This window comes from Halyomorpha halys, unplaced genomic scaffold (genome assembly GCF_000696795.3).
Source record: "Halyomorpha halys isolate HHAL.00 unplaced genomic scaffold, Hhal_1.1 Scaffold1240.1, whole genome shotgun sequence".
In the NCBI taxonomy this organism is placed as follows: Eukaryota; Metazoa; Arthropoda; class Insecta; order Hemiptera; family Pentatomidae; genus Halyomorpha; species Halyomorpha halys.
In genome coordinates this window covers 164,210-182,798 of record NW_027108774.1, presented here as the reverse complement: position 1 = coordinate 182,798, position 18,589 = coordinate 164,210, and the positions used below count along the sequence as shown (strand labels likewise).

Below are 18,589 nucleotides of genomic sequence, written 5' to 3'. Positions count from 1 at the left end.
TTATTTATTTAATTAATTATATTTTTGTTTTTTCGGAAATCGTTTTAAAGCAAACCTTACTGCACATCCCCATAGATGTTAACATAAAGGAAACCACCATTAATTATTTTTATTTTATAAGCATTTTCGTACAGCCCACATTTATTATAGAAATTCAAATTACTAAAATAAGCACGATTTAGAAATATTCCGGTCAGGGTATATTTATCTTCAATTAAAAGTGACAAGGGACTGAGCTGACACCTCTCTATCACTGAAATAGCCAGTTCGATTCGAATTCAAGGTCTTGCCGGTTATATTTGGACCTGTGTCCTCAGGCCTCATTCTTTTTTCCCTTTTACGAATACAATCTTAATGTCGATGGTTTCCATTGTATAACCTTTCGTGGCATTATTTGTAACTGTACCCAGAGGCGAAATTAACAATTTATGATAAATCACATTAGAATTTATGGATACAATAGATCAGCGGTTCCCAAACTTGTTTCGCCCAAGCACCCTTATAGGGCTGACGAAATTTCACGGCGCTCTTGTCGGGTTAAAAAGTATCATCGAGAAGGAGGTGGTTGTATAATTTTATATAAATGGATTCAACTTCTAAATTGCAAAATTATCGTAAAAATTAAATATTATTGCCTGAGCGCCCTAGACTTCTACTTGCGGCACCCCAGTTAGGAAGCTACTGCAATATTTGAATAAGAGCTTTTTGAATAGCTAGAGGAATATTGTAAATAAAGGTGAAGTTTGTTTTATTTATTAATTTTTTCGGAGAGAGAGAGTTCACCGTGAGAGGCCTCTGGTTTGGATCTCGTGGAACAATACCAGATAGAACAAGGAGGTTCTTAGAAAGCCTAGGTGTTAGCATTGGGGATATTGGGATTTTGGCGGAAAATATTATTTTGGACTCCCTGGGGATCATACACCATCATCTGCATGGGAATTAGCTCGGAGATTATTCTTTGTTTTATTTATTCATTTTAATATGTTGACCTCTCTATTTGTGTGTTTTAACGTATTTATTCATTAAATTATTTTATTTTATTAATACTATGTTGTTTTTTTAAAACTTATTTATCCATTCAAGTGTTTCCTGTAACCGGTTTTTTTAATTATATTTTCCTTTTAATCTATGTGTTATTCTTATTCTCGTAAAATGTATCTAGTTGTTTGTTCTTGGTAGACTGATCTACTGCTGTGACTATGAATGATGGTCTGATCTCACAATACCGTCTAATATTGAATTTTTTTAGCGGATCACTGAAGAGGATCTAGGACGGTGAATTCCAGAGAGCGAATTTGTTGATCGGGTGAATTGAATAATTGAGCAGAAATGAGAAAGAAAAATAGGAATGAATGAAACATTTGTATTGGTTGTACAGACCGAAATGGATTGTAAAAGGAAACTGTAGAGGTGAAAAAAAAATTGTTTATTATATCCTATTATTGTATATCTTTTTTTTATGATTATACCATGTATGTGTAATGTATATATGTCCGATTACGGATTGATAAGTATGCTGTGTGAAATGGCAACCTAATGTATTTAGGCAGCATAGATGAATAAATAAAGTATTTCTCTCTCTCTATTTTGTTATTACTTAGTTTATATAATTATAAATATGGGATGAATGAGCTCTATGATCCCTTGTCACATTGTCTCCAAGACAGAATGTAATATTAAACAATAAAAATGTGAAACTTTTGTGAATTAAAAACATTTAAAAAATCTAATTCTTTTCTAAAGTACTTTTTCTTTAAAATCTCTATTGAACTTCTGTGAAGTAGGCACTCTTAATCATTAGTGATTCTTGAGATGCCCCTACCAACCCAATTCTATTAAATCAGTTTTAATGCAATCCTCCCATCACTGTTTCGGTATATCCCTCGGACGTTTACCCGTCGGTTCAGTGTTTATTAACATTTTAGGGATCCGCTAGTTACTAAGCCATACAACCTTATACCAATGCTATAACTTGGATTATATTTACCGGGTATAGTTCCTTTAATTCAGTGAAGTGTAGTCTTCTAAATTCGTCCTTTTTCGGTCCGAATATTTTACGTAATACTTTATCTTCGAAAACTTTAAGGCGCTGTTCATACCTTAGTGTAATAGGGCAAGTCTCGGATCCATAAAGAACAAGGAAGAATAATAATTTTGTAAATTTTTTTCGGATAGAATGCACGAGCTAAGCAGTTTCGAAACTGAAAAATAATAAGTATTTCCCGCCTTCAAACACGCTTTTATTTCCTCATCAATTTCTTTTTTTCTAGATACCGTAGAACCTAAATACTTATATCTATCTACCTGTCCAAACGTATTTCCTCCTATATCTATATCACCGGAAATGCTCGCGTTTCTACTGCTTACCATATATTTTTTTTATCCGTATTTATCTGAAGACTTTGTATCTTACTGGAGTTTATTAACGTGGTTGTATTTAGTTCTACAGTTTCCTTGTCCTCACCCAATAATATCCTCTTATATTCAGTCAGAGGAGATTGACAATTGAAACAGAGACCCGAACGGGGGACTAGTTTACCTCCGAATAATGAGCGTTTTACCTCAGTAGGATCCTGTTTTGTGGTAATTTGTGTACTAAAAAAATTGTGGTATTTTGTGAACTAAAAAAACTAAAAGGATTTTTTAGATAATTTACATATAAACGTAAAAATAGGGAATGAGAACAGTTCATTATATGAGAGCAGTATATTAGGAATTAGAAAAACAAGATTTCAATGATTTATAACAAAAGCTGTCAATATAAAATAGCATCTAGTACATAATAGATTAAATTATTATTCAAAAAATTACATACATACATTACTAAAATTATCTTACTAAAGAAATAAAATTAAAAAAAGTTTAAAAACGAAAAAGTAAAAACAATTAACATTTTGAAGAAGTAAGTTTTGTCCTTCTTGCGAGCTAAGAATGAGGAAATCGTACTGGATGGGAAGGACATATCGTTCGATATAAAAAAACTCATGAATTGAATTGATTTATTAGTAATAAGATGTAGGAATACGCTTCTACAGTCGGTTTTCATCTCCGGAGTGGAGTATATTAAAAAAAAAAATAGTATTCCAAACTGGCAATAAATTTGTTTTCCAATTTTCATTTCGTTTAAGAATAAGTCAATGCTTAAAATAAATAAGTATTTTAATAAGAAAATATAAATAGATATATTATTCTATCCCTTTCGGACGACTAGGAAGGAGAATGGAAGTTAGGGGGAAAAAAAAAAGTTGAGAAGATAAGTGACCGTGGATTATATAGATGAATTGTAACGTAATTATTTAACTCTGAGCTTTGCCGCACGCGCCGCTGAGAGCTCAACTTGGCTTTGCGATTTCCTACTAGCAGATTAGTTCTTCATTTTATTATTTTATTTTTCCTATCTTTCTTTTACCCCCTTCTCCTTTTCTTTTCTTAATTTTCCTTACCCACGTTATTTTTCGTTACCATATATTATTATTGCTAGGTTTTCTATTCACTTCTTTTGTCTAACTTAACTTTATATTTTGTTTCTTTATACTAATATTATGGTTATATATTCCATTAATTACATATATTTTCTTTCTCTCAATTTTAATTTTTTCTTTCCATAATTTTAATTTTAAAATTATTAATAAACTAAAACATTCATATTTCTTTGCATTATATAACTTTAAATTTGTATTCCCTTAATTATGTTATTTTTACTTACTTATTCAATTATCTTTATATACATTTTATTTTCCACTTCTTTCTTCACTTTATTTTTATTTCATTCTGTACAATTATTTAATATATGTCATTCTGTTTATATTTTCTTTTTTTTTTTTTATATATTCATTGGTTTTCATCTTGTTCTTTATTCTTAGTCCTGATGAAGGCTTGAAATTCTGGCCAAAACGTTGGCATTATTAAGTAATTTATTTCTACTTATTTGTGTTATATTCTGAGCGCACCCACCAACCATTTTCTTCTTATCAATATTAATTATCATATGATATTCTCACTTTCTGATCCAATTATTGAGGTAATCTTCGCTTAGAAAATGTATCGCTATAACTTCATCAATAAAGCCAGTTTCGTGGAAAAAAAAAAATCTTTAGACCTCAGATTATGATGTCAGAGGTTGAATAGAAGCTCTGTTAGGTAACCAAGTTTCGTCTAGTTTAAAAAAGAGAATAGCAAGCGTATTGTTAGAATCACAACTAGCAGAGCGCCCGGAATAGAATTGAACACAACGGAAGCTAGACGGAATTGAATACAATCGAGAAATCTCTTTCAGTAAATCTACACATAATCTCCTTTTAAGAATTTTTCATCTGCGGTGTATTTTTTTTTTCAATCACACTTTCTTCAGGAAGTCATCTATTTCCGAAACGGTAGGATTTTTTTTTCTATGCAACGGATTTAACAGATTAGTTTAAAAATATTCTAAAAGCTAGAAAAAAACCACAAGCTTAATGTAAGAATAATGAGCACTTTTTTTTTTTTTTTTAAGGGCGTTATAACGACATAAATTAGTCTAGCCAGGTCCTTTTCCCAAAGAAAGAAAAAATCTATTGTAAAAGTTCTTACAAACAACATTTCTGTTATATCACTAAATTAGTAATTAATTATTATTTATACAGTTCCGTTCTTTTATAAGATCAAATGAAAAATGAAATATAATGCCGATTTAATACCACATATAACATAGATGAAAGGAAGAGAATTGGTAACGTTTAATTTAAAATTATAATTCTGCTAATATCAGTTACATCGGAACTATGCTTATGATTAAACATTTTTATTTTTTCAAAAAATAGCTGGAATTTTTATCGGCAGGTAACATAAAAAAAAATTCGTAAAAGATGTATACATTTTATACACGTTTCATATCGTGGCATATCACGTATTTGAATAACATTTAGATTAGATGCACCAAAAGCATACACTGTTCCAATAATATGCCCTTGAGCTTTAAGATATCAAATATAAGGTTTGGAACAAACGAAAAGTAATTAAAATATTACGTAATTTTAGTATTTGTTATTTTTTATATTTATTACACTTTATTTTTAAACATTTATAACTTGTTATAATTATTACTTATATATTTATTACTTCTATTTAAAGGTTTTTTTTTATGCATTTATGTCAATTTTTTTTAGATCCTAATGAAGTATAATTGTGCATGACCATGTAGGTTTTTTTATGATATATGTTTTTTTTCTATATTTAAAATTTTTACTATTGACTATACTGAAAAATAATTAAATGTAGATATAAAGGTAAATAATAAAAGGTAAAAAAATGAATAATAATATAAAAAAAGTAAAAAAGATGAAAATACAGAAACAGAATAAGATTAAAATACTAAAACAATAAGAACAAAAAAAAATCATTTACTACTATTATGTATTTTAATATAAACTGATTATGACAATGCAATATAATAATAATATGCAATCGTCCAACCTATCTTAGTATCCTACGTATATAACAACTCAAAAAAACAGTTGGGCGGCATTCTTTTCAGAATATTATTAGTGTTATCTCTTCACTTGTGCTGAGTTTCTTTTAGAAAAATCTTTGCAACCAAGGCATTCTTTTTTTTATGAAAAAAATAAAAATTGTGATTTATAAAAACCGAAGTTTTGGTTAGCGGTCAGTTTAACAGTTCATGTCCTGGGTTCTGAGGCAACTCACTCCACTCAACCTCGACTGGCATTCAATGTCAGTAATGCCGTATAGAGAAAATGCTAGGATTTCCTGAAGTACTGATTTGTTTTATATGTATGAATGCTGAGGAAGTTGGCGTATTGAATTATACCATATCATTGAAATTATACCATAAAGAGACTAGTTTGCTAAGTAATATGATTTCTTCTATCGATATTATGATGTGCTTCCGATACGATCCAAAGAGGTAAGATATGCCACAACTATAAATAAATAAGAAGAGAAGATTCTATTTGTAGCCGTCCTCAGTGTACTGTTTACCTCCAGGCCCTCTCCTATTTATATCGCGGCGGCACTTCATACCTCGCTGTCAATGGTGGTTCACAGTACCTCGGGCCAATTCATTATCAGTGAGTTATGCTTGTTTGCGAGGAGTATAAAGCCCTCTTGTTATACCAGACATGTAAAGTATCTCGGAGGAAGATCTGCCAGCGAATTTTTTTATAATTTTTCTTTTCAAGAATGCTTCAAGTAAACATTACATTTTCCAAATATACAGTATTCAAATTTGAAATAGATCCATGTTCCATTAATTGAATTAAATATAACACAGAAAAGATACATACAACAATCAACCTTTCAGCTCATTTAGTAAGTAGAAATATTTACAATTCAAAAATTAATAACCAAAACCTTATTTTTCCCTCCAAATTATCCGTAGTTGTTCCCCTCTTAAAATCAAAAAACACAAAAAAGTATTTTAAGATATATCAATATAGGATAGGATTGAACTACAATTATAACATGATTAAATGTACCGCTTTTAGCACGAAAATATATATTGCACTGTATTGTAAATATTTTATATAATAATTTTGAATTAAAATTAATTTTAAAATGTAGTTAATATGTATATGCGTTTTCTTTCTCACCCCTACCCCACTCCCTCTTGCTCCCACTTTCTCTCAAATGTAAATTTCCTACTTTGGAACAGATAATATATTTACACCTTACATATGTATATATCCATGTATCAGTCAGCAATATTACTTATATCCCCATATTGTAATATTTTACTAAATTAAAATAAAACTAACCTTTTCAAATTTATGATAAACTTAAAAATTGCTGAGAATGCACATTTAAAGTTTTTCAAATATGTAATCGCTTGAAAAAAAAAGTTACAAATTGCACAGAAAACTAAAATATTAACGACCATTCTTTGAGTTAATTGTCATCCTTTATAATTGATTAATATTTAATTCAATTTTTAGATTTATTAACTTATTTAAAAAATAAATCACACGTCTTTGTTTCTCCAAAAGATGTGCAGTCCTTACTAAAAAGAAAATTTTAATTTTAAAGTTTCAAGAGCTGAAACAAATACAGGACAAACAATTTATCAGTAATTATACATGTTTTAAAAAGTCATTCTTTATCTATTTCTGAAATCATTTGAAAGAAGTATCACACATAAATCTCATAGTATGCCACACCTAATGAACTCACTAGATACTTATTTCCTACAACGCTTTAATCATAATTCATAAATAAAACGAATTATCATTAAAGTTTTAAATATAAGAATTTTGGAAAAAAAAAACTCTTCAAACAAGGATTTATAAGGAGAACTGAATGTATAAGGAAAATATTCAAGGGCTAGACTTAGACGTAGACGAGAGTTGTTATCTTTGACAAATCAGAATGCACAGTTTTTATTTTTTTATTTTGTGCCTTTCTAAAACATCAACTATTCAAGAAACAATAAATAGTATGTTAGTCACTAAGATACACGAAATTGAATTGGACGTAAACGAATTATTAATAAGACCGACGACTGGACATCTTTCCCCGCAGATGAAATTTTCCAGGCGGGATAAAAAACGATACAAACGATTTCACAGATGATTTAGAGACGGCGAGGGGAGGGAGGAGGAAAGCAGAAATGAGAGTACAGGGGGCAAGAAAAGGAAAGTTACTGTCTCCTACGTGCTTATGCGAGAACTTACCGTCCATGACGTACTTTGTAAGATGGGAGCATATGCATGAAGAAGAATGACACGGGTACACCACTGAAATCAAGGTTTCATTTATTCACATTATTATCATAGAACTTAAGATGGAATTTAACAGGAATATTCACAGTGAATAACAACCAAAGAGGGAGCAGGGTATAATATATTCCAAAATATAAGTCCGATTGGAAATATTTTATACCAGGGGATTAGAACAATTTTTCGATCAGAGCTTCATCTTGTCCTCAACTGACATGTTTATAATTGAAAAATAATATGAATTGATATTGGACGGAAAAAAATAGCATTCTATACAATTTTAAAAAACAACAACATTATAACACTTTTAAAATCTAAGCTCCACAATCAGAAACAAGAAGAAATGTGAAAAGATCTTCCGACAAAAAAAAGTAAAAAATGGAAGATGGAAAACATATTCCGGAGAAGATTGAGGTTAAATGTCAAAACTGGATTGGACATTTATAAGAACTGATTTTTTTTATTATTCATCTATTGAAATCTAAAAAGATAAAATCCCTATTTAATTTTAGGAAACAAGGTTAGAAATAGTGTGTTTGTGTGGTTTGGGAGTTTATCATGGAAGGAATATGATATCTGGTTCTCACCAAAAGAGCAGTAAAGATTTTTTGACGGAATTTGGTTTGTAAGAATTGGATACGTGATGAATTCGATAATTAAATGATATCCCAAAGCTCAACTCCGTAATTCAAAATAGGCCTTATTATAATGACGTAAATATTACAATTAATATGAAGTTTAGACAGTTTGACGATTAGGTGTTGTAATAATCCCAATGAAGTATTATCTGAGGAAATGGAAGAAAAAGAAGATGGAAGAAAACTAGCTAGTAAGAGTATGGAGGACACGGGGAAATGATGTCGAAGTATATATATTATGGAACTTAATCACCGAGAGGAATAACCCATCAAAATCAACATGTTTATGAAAGTAAAAAAAAAAACAGATTTCATTGAGGAAAATTCTAAAAACAAACAAACAATGGGAAGCTTGTACTATGATAGTAAAAATAACAAAAAACAATACTTCGACAGAAAGAATTATCCCTAGACAGTAAGCTATACAACGAGATGATGTGGTCAGTTTCCACAGCTAAACCACAAAGGTAATTTCCCACCCTTTTTATAGGAGCTGCATGCGCCCTGCCCTGAGAAGGGTCATAGGTTTGATCCCACATCATCCCACAGAACCCTTCTCTAAACTATTATCGATATACTGCAAAACCTGGATAAGCTCTTCACACCAACGGAGAAACAAAAAAAAATCCATTTAGATGATAATCCAGTATTTATCAAATCAAGTACCGTAACTAGGGCTACTCGGATCCAAACGGAGAGAGATCCGAGGAAAGCGCTAAGGTTTTAGTACTAGCGCCGTTACCTGTTGTACAGATTGTTATTCATGTCTATGGTTTCATAAAAAGAGACCTAGGAGTGAATAAAAACCTATTTCAAGGTTCTACTTTATGTAAAGCAGAAAGATCTTAACTGTCACCACAATACAAACGGATAGTAAGTCCTTCACCTTGTAACTAAATACAATCGTACGGGGGTAAACCACACGACTTCCTGCTCTAACGGTCATAAGCTCGTAGTCACGAACGGTCGAGTCATTTGTGCCGCAAAAAAAATTGTATTGCTCAAACCATACAATGATTTTTACAGGAAGCATTGTACAGAAGTAAGAATTTAATCAAATATATTAGGCAGCAACCTAATCCGAATCGGTCAAATCTACAATGGAATCGACGTCGCTACGGTATGCTTCCAGGAACCGAGTTTCGGACAGAGCTGTCCGATGTAGAACATGATTTTTTCATGGCGGTTAGGACGACGGAATGGAAGGGATGACTGTTCGCGGTCTCAAATAGAGGGCGCTGGGAAGCATGTCCGCCCACTGCCGTTAGTCACAGCTGAGTCACTGCCTCCTGAAGAACAACCGAGATGTCGAAGAGGGTGCTTCTCGGCAGTGCGGCTATTTTAGAACGTAATCATTAGTCCGCACACGGACCTAAATATCACGCATCAGCAATTCTTCAAGGGGGTGAATACCAAATTGTTTTCTTGTCCAGCAGCACTCTTTCGAGTGCTTTCTGTCACACTGTCGATGGAAGAAGGATAAGAAAACGGTACATCGTAATTTATCAATAATAGGCATGCTTAACCTAAAAATCTGGTTACTTTCATTTACAACCCTACACACGTCTCCTAATTTTGTATAGGTTGGTGGGCTAGTATTGAGTTTATCGCTATTTCTATGGTTTAAAAAAATAGATTAGGGAAGGCGGAAATTGTAATAAAAATTCGTATTTTAGGATTTCTCAAGGTGAGAATAACGAATATAAATTATGTTCCTGCAAAAAAAAATAAAAAACAACAGCAGATGAATAAACGATAACGAAAACGTAATTCAATGCAAGTACTGCAAGGAGAGGAGGATGCATTAAAGAAATTTAAAAAAAAAAATTACTATTGTCTCTTTCATTTTGGAAAAGCGCATTCATATTACAGACAATCTGGGCACGAACTAAGATTAAACAAGCACTATATGTATCCCTTTAGCCTTAAACAAAAAAATAGTACCTGACATTAATCAGGAAATAGATCAATGCGTTAGACAATGTTCACCACCCAGATGGTCATTATGACCAAGATCCAATAATACTAGAAGAACTTTAACAAAATGGAAAACGCACAGCTCATGTACCTACCAGTTTAACAGTCAAAATTGGATAAGAACAAACCTTTTATTTTAATTTGTCAATAGTTAACCGTATATTGATATGTGGAGAAGATGGAAGCAAAAATTCTTTGCTGACCGCTTCCCCGGTCATCTTCTCCTCAAATCATTTATTTGTACGTTTTTGGCACCATCTATTTCCTTCAGTGACTTTATATGTTAATTTTTTTCTATAATCATCGGCTTTCCAACAGTATACAATATGTTTATATTACTAATTTCATTTCCATAAATGTGATTTTCAAGTTAGAAAAAGCTGGATTTCTTAATAACTTATATCTTTCATAATAAGGTAGGTGAAAGTAAAAAACTGTCGCTTAAAAGTTTTCACACTTACAAAAATCAAAAATGTTTCAATCAAAGTTTTTATGAGATCCTGAAAGATAATATTAACCACACTAGCAAAAATCAAACGTGATAAAATTAGACAATCTTTTAATTGTTTAACGACTTTAAGGAAAGCTTTTCCAATTAACACTATCCTGTAACCTTCACAAAACTAATTACAAAACTAGAAAAAAATAATACGACGGAAACTCATATCGTCTAATACCTCACAGCATCGAGTCACTGTAAACTACTACCTACTTCATTTCCAATGATGAATTACTTCCGAATAAAGCAAGCTAAACGGTATTTGGTGGCCTGACGAACGGGAAATCACTAATCACATTCTGTAATCACCAATGACTAATGGCAATACAAACATCAATTTCCTAACGTGCAACAGTAAGTCACACCAAATGGAGAGTCAGGGAATTAATTTATTTTTACATATTATTCTATTTATTAAGTATATATAAACAACATGTAACAATCTTTCTAATTTGGGATAAATTAATTAACAAAACTATTTAAGAAACTGATACAATGCTCTGAGTACTGAGCTAATTATCTTCAATAAATATTTAGAACTATCTGAAGTCCTCTTGCCTTATATATCACACGTAATACTAGAAACGTAAAGAACGAATCTAGAGAGTATTCCCCTCTTTACAAAACAGCAAAGAGGCACCGACAGGGAGGTATATTTAGCATTAATTAAAATATTTGCCGGGCAGGCGACTGGAAAACAGGGGGAGTGAATTATCATAAAAATAGTGCCCTGTCTTAGCCAGTGACTAAGAGGGTATCCTGGCAACGATCGTTAGAGAATTCTTCTAGCTCCTAGGTCAACTATATTTGGGCTGCCTACCTCTATGGGATGGTATACCTCTTTGGTGCTCAGCTGGTCACAGGGGAGATGGGGAAGGGAGGTAGGCATGAAGCATTGATGTAAAAACAGCAGGTTAAAGGGATTAAACTGCATTGACAAAGTCATATAAAATAAGACGCAAAAATGGGTCATATGTCATGGGCTTACTTCACAGTGATTCTTAGTACATTTCCATTAATATGAAAAATAAAATTAAGGGATCTTTCTTTTTGGAAAATCACTTTTCTATTATTTTTTTGTCTGTCCGATTTAGGTATAAATTCTAAACCTGTTTAGTCTAATAACTAGTTGGAAAGTTGTAATTTTCCTAATAGGGAGGACTTTTAGTTGTATTATTTTTAAAGTTAGTGGAAATGTACTTGACACCGCTGTGAAGACATTTGTTATATGAAAAAAAACGATGAAAATAATACAGATGGAGTTGTATCAACTAGCTTGTCACATGAAAAAGAAAAAAATGTAAATGATAATAAAAAAATTATCAATGATCCCAAGAGATAAATCATAAATAAATATTAATTAATTTTGTCTTCATTAGATCATCTTTGATGGATGTATATACATATATTTAATATAATTGAAAAATATAAATAAACTTAGTAATAATAATAATAATAATAAAAATAAACTCCTTTAACAAAAAAAAAAAATAAATAAAACGATTTTTATAACAAATATTTCAAATTCATCAATACCAAGAGACTAATTGATTTTTTATTTTATATATTTTTTTTCTTTGAAATAAAGTTTACAATATAATTATAGACAACACCAAAGATTAGGTAAACAATAATAGCATATTTTCATTATTGATCCTGTACTCATGTTTCAGTGTTGAATTGTACGAAAACATACTTTGATTAAACGTTAGTGTAACATTAGAATGAAAGCTTTTACCAGAAAAATGAATGTATAAATAATTAATTGTATACTTTCAAATTATGAAGAAGATGGTCAGGATTGCGAAACAAAAATAGTTCACAACAATTTATTTTACGACGTTTCGCCCCACTTTGTAGAGCTTCACCAGGGCTGTTCAAGTTCAGAAACTTTTCTTCAGAAAAGTCTACATTAAGCTGGGCCGAAACATCGGAAAACAAATAGTTGGTAACCATTTTTATTTCTCTGTTTACCGCAACCATGACCATCTACTTATTAATTTTATCAGAATAATTCGAACTTAACTTATAGTAGAAGAACCTTACAATAAAAAAAATCTTAATTTATAACACAGTTTAAATATTTTCAGAGCAACGTTTTTAAACCCTCCTAAATAATAATATTCCTATAATATTGACCACTGTAATTGCAAATGATGATAATTTTAAATAGGCAAATGTCGTTCAAGATTTCAGATGTCATTAAAGCAAAAAAATCTTTTATAGAAGTGTTTCATTTCGATGTTGATTCCGATTATTTTCCGAGCTATGATTATGAATAGAAAAGGAATGTTGGATTTTTTCATTATTTCACGAGTAGAAAAATTAATTTATTTTTTTTAATGAATTACGCAAATATGCCAAGGAATTTCTAAGATAAGTTAATTAAGTATACCCAGATTAAGTTAGATAACCACGATACGAATCCAAAAAGACATGAATATGCACTTACCGAAAGAAGAAAAGAAACCTAACTTCAGGAGTTGTAGGAGTAATGAAAGACTAAAATGTCAAAGAGTATCGAAAAGCCAGAGGGTGGGAGGGTGGAGATGCAGCCGTCGGAAGACAGGTCGTATAACTGAAGAATGAGGAAGAGTTCGTTGAGTATTTAATCGGTTTGTGCCAGGGGAATGAGTCAGTTTTGGCGCCCATATACCCCACTCTTGGCACTAAACTAGTTTACTTTATCAGGTGTAGGCTTGTGTTCTAGTCACGGGATCCAGTACATGTCGCCGGCAAAATCACGTGAATAGTATAAGACTACTGAGTTCGAATTATAGCAAACAATTCGAAATCGGTTGTTTATTGGAGGTTATAGAGAGATAAATTTAGAATACATCATAGCTTGGCCCCAATCTTATATCTTATAATGCCGTAGTCCAGGGCGAAAGGATCAAGGAAAATCACATTAAGATTCATAACGATGAGAAGATAGTAGACCGTGGATAATATATATGAAGAGAAGATGGTTGGAGGAGCGGTCAGAGAATAACGCAAATAAGTTTTTTAAATTATTTGTGTTATTCTCTTACCGCACCCCCAACCATCTTCTCCTACACATTAAGGTTTATTTGTACAAAGAAATTAGTTATGTTGAAAGTACATTGTAACCAACACTATAGCCTGCCATTGTTAAATTTTAAAAGAATGTTGTCGCTTGTTTTTTAATTTTTTTTAAAATGGATAAAATTCAGGAATTATCTACTACAGGGAGCGCGGTGGCACCGTGGTAAGGCATGATGCTACTAACTCGAAGGACCAAATCAGGCTGGGCAGAAAATTGTTTTCTGTTTCACTGTAGCCGTGAGTCAACTCTGTGGGTTCTGGAACCCTTCTGGGCTCCACCCAGCCTCATAAATTGGGTAAAAAATCTAGCGGTCGAGCATGATTCTGACCTTGCACAAGCTGGTCTAGTAACAGTACTGCCTTACAAAGAACTGGATCCCCGACCCTTCCTATCTTGTAGCGGTTCAGATTTTAATTTAATTTTGTCTACTAATTTACAACCAGTTAGTTCGTTTAGTATGTGTATCTATGAAGGAATACTTAGTCATAACATTTATTTTATTTTTTTAATAGCCAATTTAAACAAGTCTGGTCCGTAGAAAAAAGTGATCGAAAACTAAAAAAAAAATTATAAAAGAAACAATATTTTTTTTTAGTTCTTCTCAAGGGTTAAGGATGGGAACGGGATCCACATAGACACCATAATTAAAATTGTAACGGAATAATTAAATTAATATAATAAATTTAGACAATAATACCCTCCGCCATAAAGCTGAGAAATTCTATATTTCGCTTCAATCACTTATATCATTAATCCTGTTTACGAGGTCTCCTACGAATCACTCCATTGGGACATTGAGGTGGCATCATCAGCTAAATCTAGCGGTCGAGCATGATTCTGACCAAATCACCTCCTAGCACAACCGCTGGTCTAGTGACAGTACTTCCTTACAATGTACCTGAACCCCTGACCCTTCATGGGTTGTAGTGGTATAGATTTTACTTTTTTAATTACCCACTACGGAGATAAAATGCTTTAAACATTATGGTATTAATCCTATTGAAGAAAGTATGCAAAGGTGGCTATGATGCATGTATTTCTTTGTTTTGTTTTAAATAGTTATAGTGCTAGGTCTATTTTATTTTTGATTCGGTAAAGATTAAGAGAAAAAAGTTGAGAGAAATATTATTGATGAAATTCCATTAAATAAGTCGATATTAAACATATAAAGTTTTATTATAAATATCTGTAATCGAAGATTTTTCTATTTCTTTTTATTTGTTTCTCTTTCTTATCTTACACTTATATATCTTTTTATTATTTTATTTACTATGTCAACCCCGTCTGTATGTCTACAGACTATAACACAAACAAATAAATAATAATATATAAATATTTACAACTATACTATTATTATATGTATATTAAAAAATATTTGAGAAGAAAAAAACATTTTATTTCCAAAATATAAATATATGGATATTTGTCTATACACATATTTCCTCAAATGATACGTAATAAAAAAAAAATAAAAATGGTATATATAAATAAATAAAACTATTCTGCTTAAAATATACCAATAAATAAATTCAAGAAATAATATTCCAGTGAGATTGAAATGTTCGAATTGATTAATGATTTCTAATTACTGCTCCTAAATGATCTATAACAGAGTTCAAATCATCCACTATTAACCTCACAAGAAAAAGAGAGAAAACAAAGAATTATTGATTTTTGACAATTAATAACAATTAGTCGCCAAACTAATGAACTATTTTTTTTTAATCTAGAAAACGATTTATTAAAAATTATTTTTAGGGTTATAGTTTTGTTTATTCTTATTCTTAAGACAAAAAAAAATATGCCAGTGTTTCATTGATAAATTTCTTACACACTACGATAAACATTTTGCATAATTCCCATAAATTTTATATACAACATTGAATTTTAGCAAGCTCGTTTTCTTTGCTTGATTGGTCGTTATAAAGGGTAATTTAAAAAAAATCTTTCCTTTAATCCTTACACCAAATCATAGGAATTTTGGCGGAAATGGTGAATAACATGAACTTAAAAATGGTTATAAATAGTGGAGAATATTAGGCGAATAATTGTGCAGAAAAATATATGGTAGATTATAGATTATTCTAAGTTAGGAAACCATGAAACTAATAGCTGACATTGATGGATGCGATATTTATTTATCAATGGGTCATTCATGAATAAGCGTCGTACTCATAGCAATTTTAGCTATAGCTGATTTTTGCACACCTCTGTGGTAGATTACTTACGCAGTCATGACACGAATAGAGACAGATAAATTTTATTACTTTAAAACAGTTCCTGTACGTATTAAAAGATAGAATATTTTATTCTTTTGTTATTTGTTTATTAAATAGATAATTAAAACAAAAATGTTAGAGTATATAATATATAAGTACAAAATTAAAATAATGATTGGCTTCTAATTAACTGAATGTAAAATTAATTGTGGAATTAATCATCTAATTGAATCTTATCGTCCAAACAAACTAAAAGTTTTTTACTAGAAATAAATCTTTCCTTAATTATTTCAACAAAGCTTTTTTTAATATATCTGCCTTATTAAGATTTTTTTTTATGTAATTGAATTTCAAAGGTTTTTGGGTAGAAACCTGCATTCTCCAAATTTTTGTTATTAGAAGCACCTCACAAATGATGTATTCTAGAGCTATTTCAAATAACACTGAGATAACAAACATAGGGTTTTAAACCTAAACGAGCCTTCACTGAACAAAATTAACTGATTGAGACGGCTTACAAATCTATACATTATTTCATCCATTGATATAATATACGATATTTTCATTTCAATTATATTATACGTCTTCTGCTGGACCATAGAATCGTAAACCTTTTTTGGAATCGACGTAAACTTCATGAACCAAATTTTGGTATTCTCATATTTTTTGGAATATTTGTTAAACAACAAATATTTTCTCAATTTCATAGTTAAAATCCATAATTCGATTTGTATGGAATATTCTTTATAATGATGTTGAAAGAAGTGAGATTTCCAAATAGTTGCCAGTCTGCTTTAGGTTAAATAATACAAAAGTTTATTACTGTTGTTTCTTTTTTTAGTAAGAATCATTTTTAAATTGTTAACTATCAATCAGAATGGTTTAGGAAACAATTTCTCTTCACGAACACACTGAACTATGTTTGAGAATAATGAATCATGATAAGGACAAAATTTTCAACAGGACCCTTAGCAAATAAAAATAAAGTAAAAAATTTGTTTCTAAATTAGTTTGAAAATAGATTGTAAAAATTAAATTTTGCCAGAAACAGAAATAAAATAACCTATTAGTTTATATGTTTTAAAAAAATAAGTTTAGGTCTAACATTAATTAATATATTATAGATGAAAAGCACCAAGAAAAAATGACAACCATTGTTCCATGGAGTAGCATTTATGAAACAAAAGAATTTTAATAATATGACGGGTGGAGAAGTAAACAGAAGAAGTTTAAATTAAAAACATTTATTACAAATAAAATAACAAATAAATTGTATTTTTATATAGTTTTATTTTTGTAATGGGGTCCTAAGGAGATTTTTGCCTCAATTATTCTGATTGATTGTAAATACTATAAGATGCCCAATATTATATATGTTCCACAAAATTATACATACAGGAAGAAATTTTTATCTAATCTTTATATGAAGTGAGGAAACTAAATATGCTAACACATTAATTTGAAACCGATAAAAGTCTTAATTAATAAATGTGATATCTTGTTTTGTAAATATCTGGACTGCGGCCTTGAAATACTTTTAATATACAAGTGGAATTTGTTTTAATGACAAATTGATAGTCGTTTTAATTCAATTCAAAATCCTATGTATAGCTGACTATATATTAGTATCCATGATAAATCTAGTAATTATTTGAACAACGTTGAAATAATAAGAAAAATGTATATAGCTATAATTTGTCGAACGAATCAGCTACTATTTGTATTCTTGATAGATGGCTTCTATTTCTGTACCGTGATTAATTTCAGAGTTACACAACAAGACGAGACAAATTAGCTGCGAACTTTGGCATGTACACAATAGGGCTTAGTGCATGGGCGACGTCCAAAATTAATACTGTGGGTCAGAGAGAAAGTTCTCTAATGCGAATCACGTGTAAAATAACACAGCCAAACAGTACTAAATATTCAAAATATTTCAATGATTTTTTTAGGAAAAATTTTTTTTCACTTTTAAAATTAAAAAGCGGTACCGTATAGTAATAATACCAGATTCTTTTATAAAACAATCGAAACAAAAGTAAGATCTATGAGACTATTAATTCTCTGTTAAATGGGGCATATAAAGAGGCTACATAAATTTTATTTGTGAGACGCCAGTAAAAAGATATCTTTAACGATGACAACGATATATTCTAATAAACTATTTTGTTAGTCAAAACAATTTGGAAATTTCTATATTTATTGAGAAAAAAAAAATATTTGCAAAAAAAAAAAGATATCTTGAGAAGTTTTTATTTAGATGTTTAGAAACCAGAATATTTGCTCCCTTTTTTTTTTAAGATGGAAAACATTTTAATGACAGCTGTGGGACTAGGGGCACTGACTTTACATTTTTTCTTTCTTTTTTATTTTTAAGAAATTTTTATTCTAAATAAGAGCTTTAAAAAAAATCTGAAAATATATACATATATATATATTTATTCTCCTTCAGTTGTTTATTATGTAATAGTGATGATTAT

The 18,589-nt window shown here is 30.4% G+C and overlaps 1 protein-coding gene across 11 annotated transcripts in view; it reads right to left on the bottom strand.

The window, feature by feature from the left end:
• smash (smallish) overlaps window positions 1-18,589 on the bottom strand; it is a 240,744-nt gene that overhangs the window by 58,876 nt on the left and 163,279 nt on the right. For 2 of the 11 annotated variants that reach the window (XM_014433656.3, XM_014433662.3), the window contains exon 1: window positions 13,276-13,418. The exons of the other annotated variants lie outside the window; for them this stretch is intronic. The gene's annotated coding sequence lies outside the window, so the exon portion shown is untranslated. Of the gene's footprint in view, window positions 1-13,275; window positions 13,419-18,589 lie in introns of those variants that run through there. 11 annotated transcript variants of the gene reach the window in all.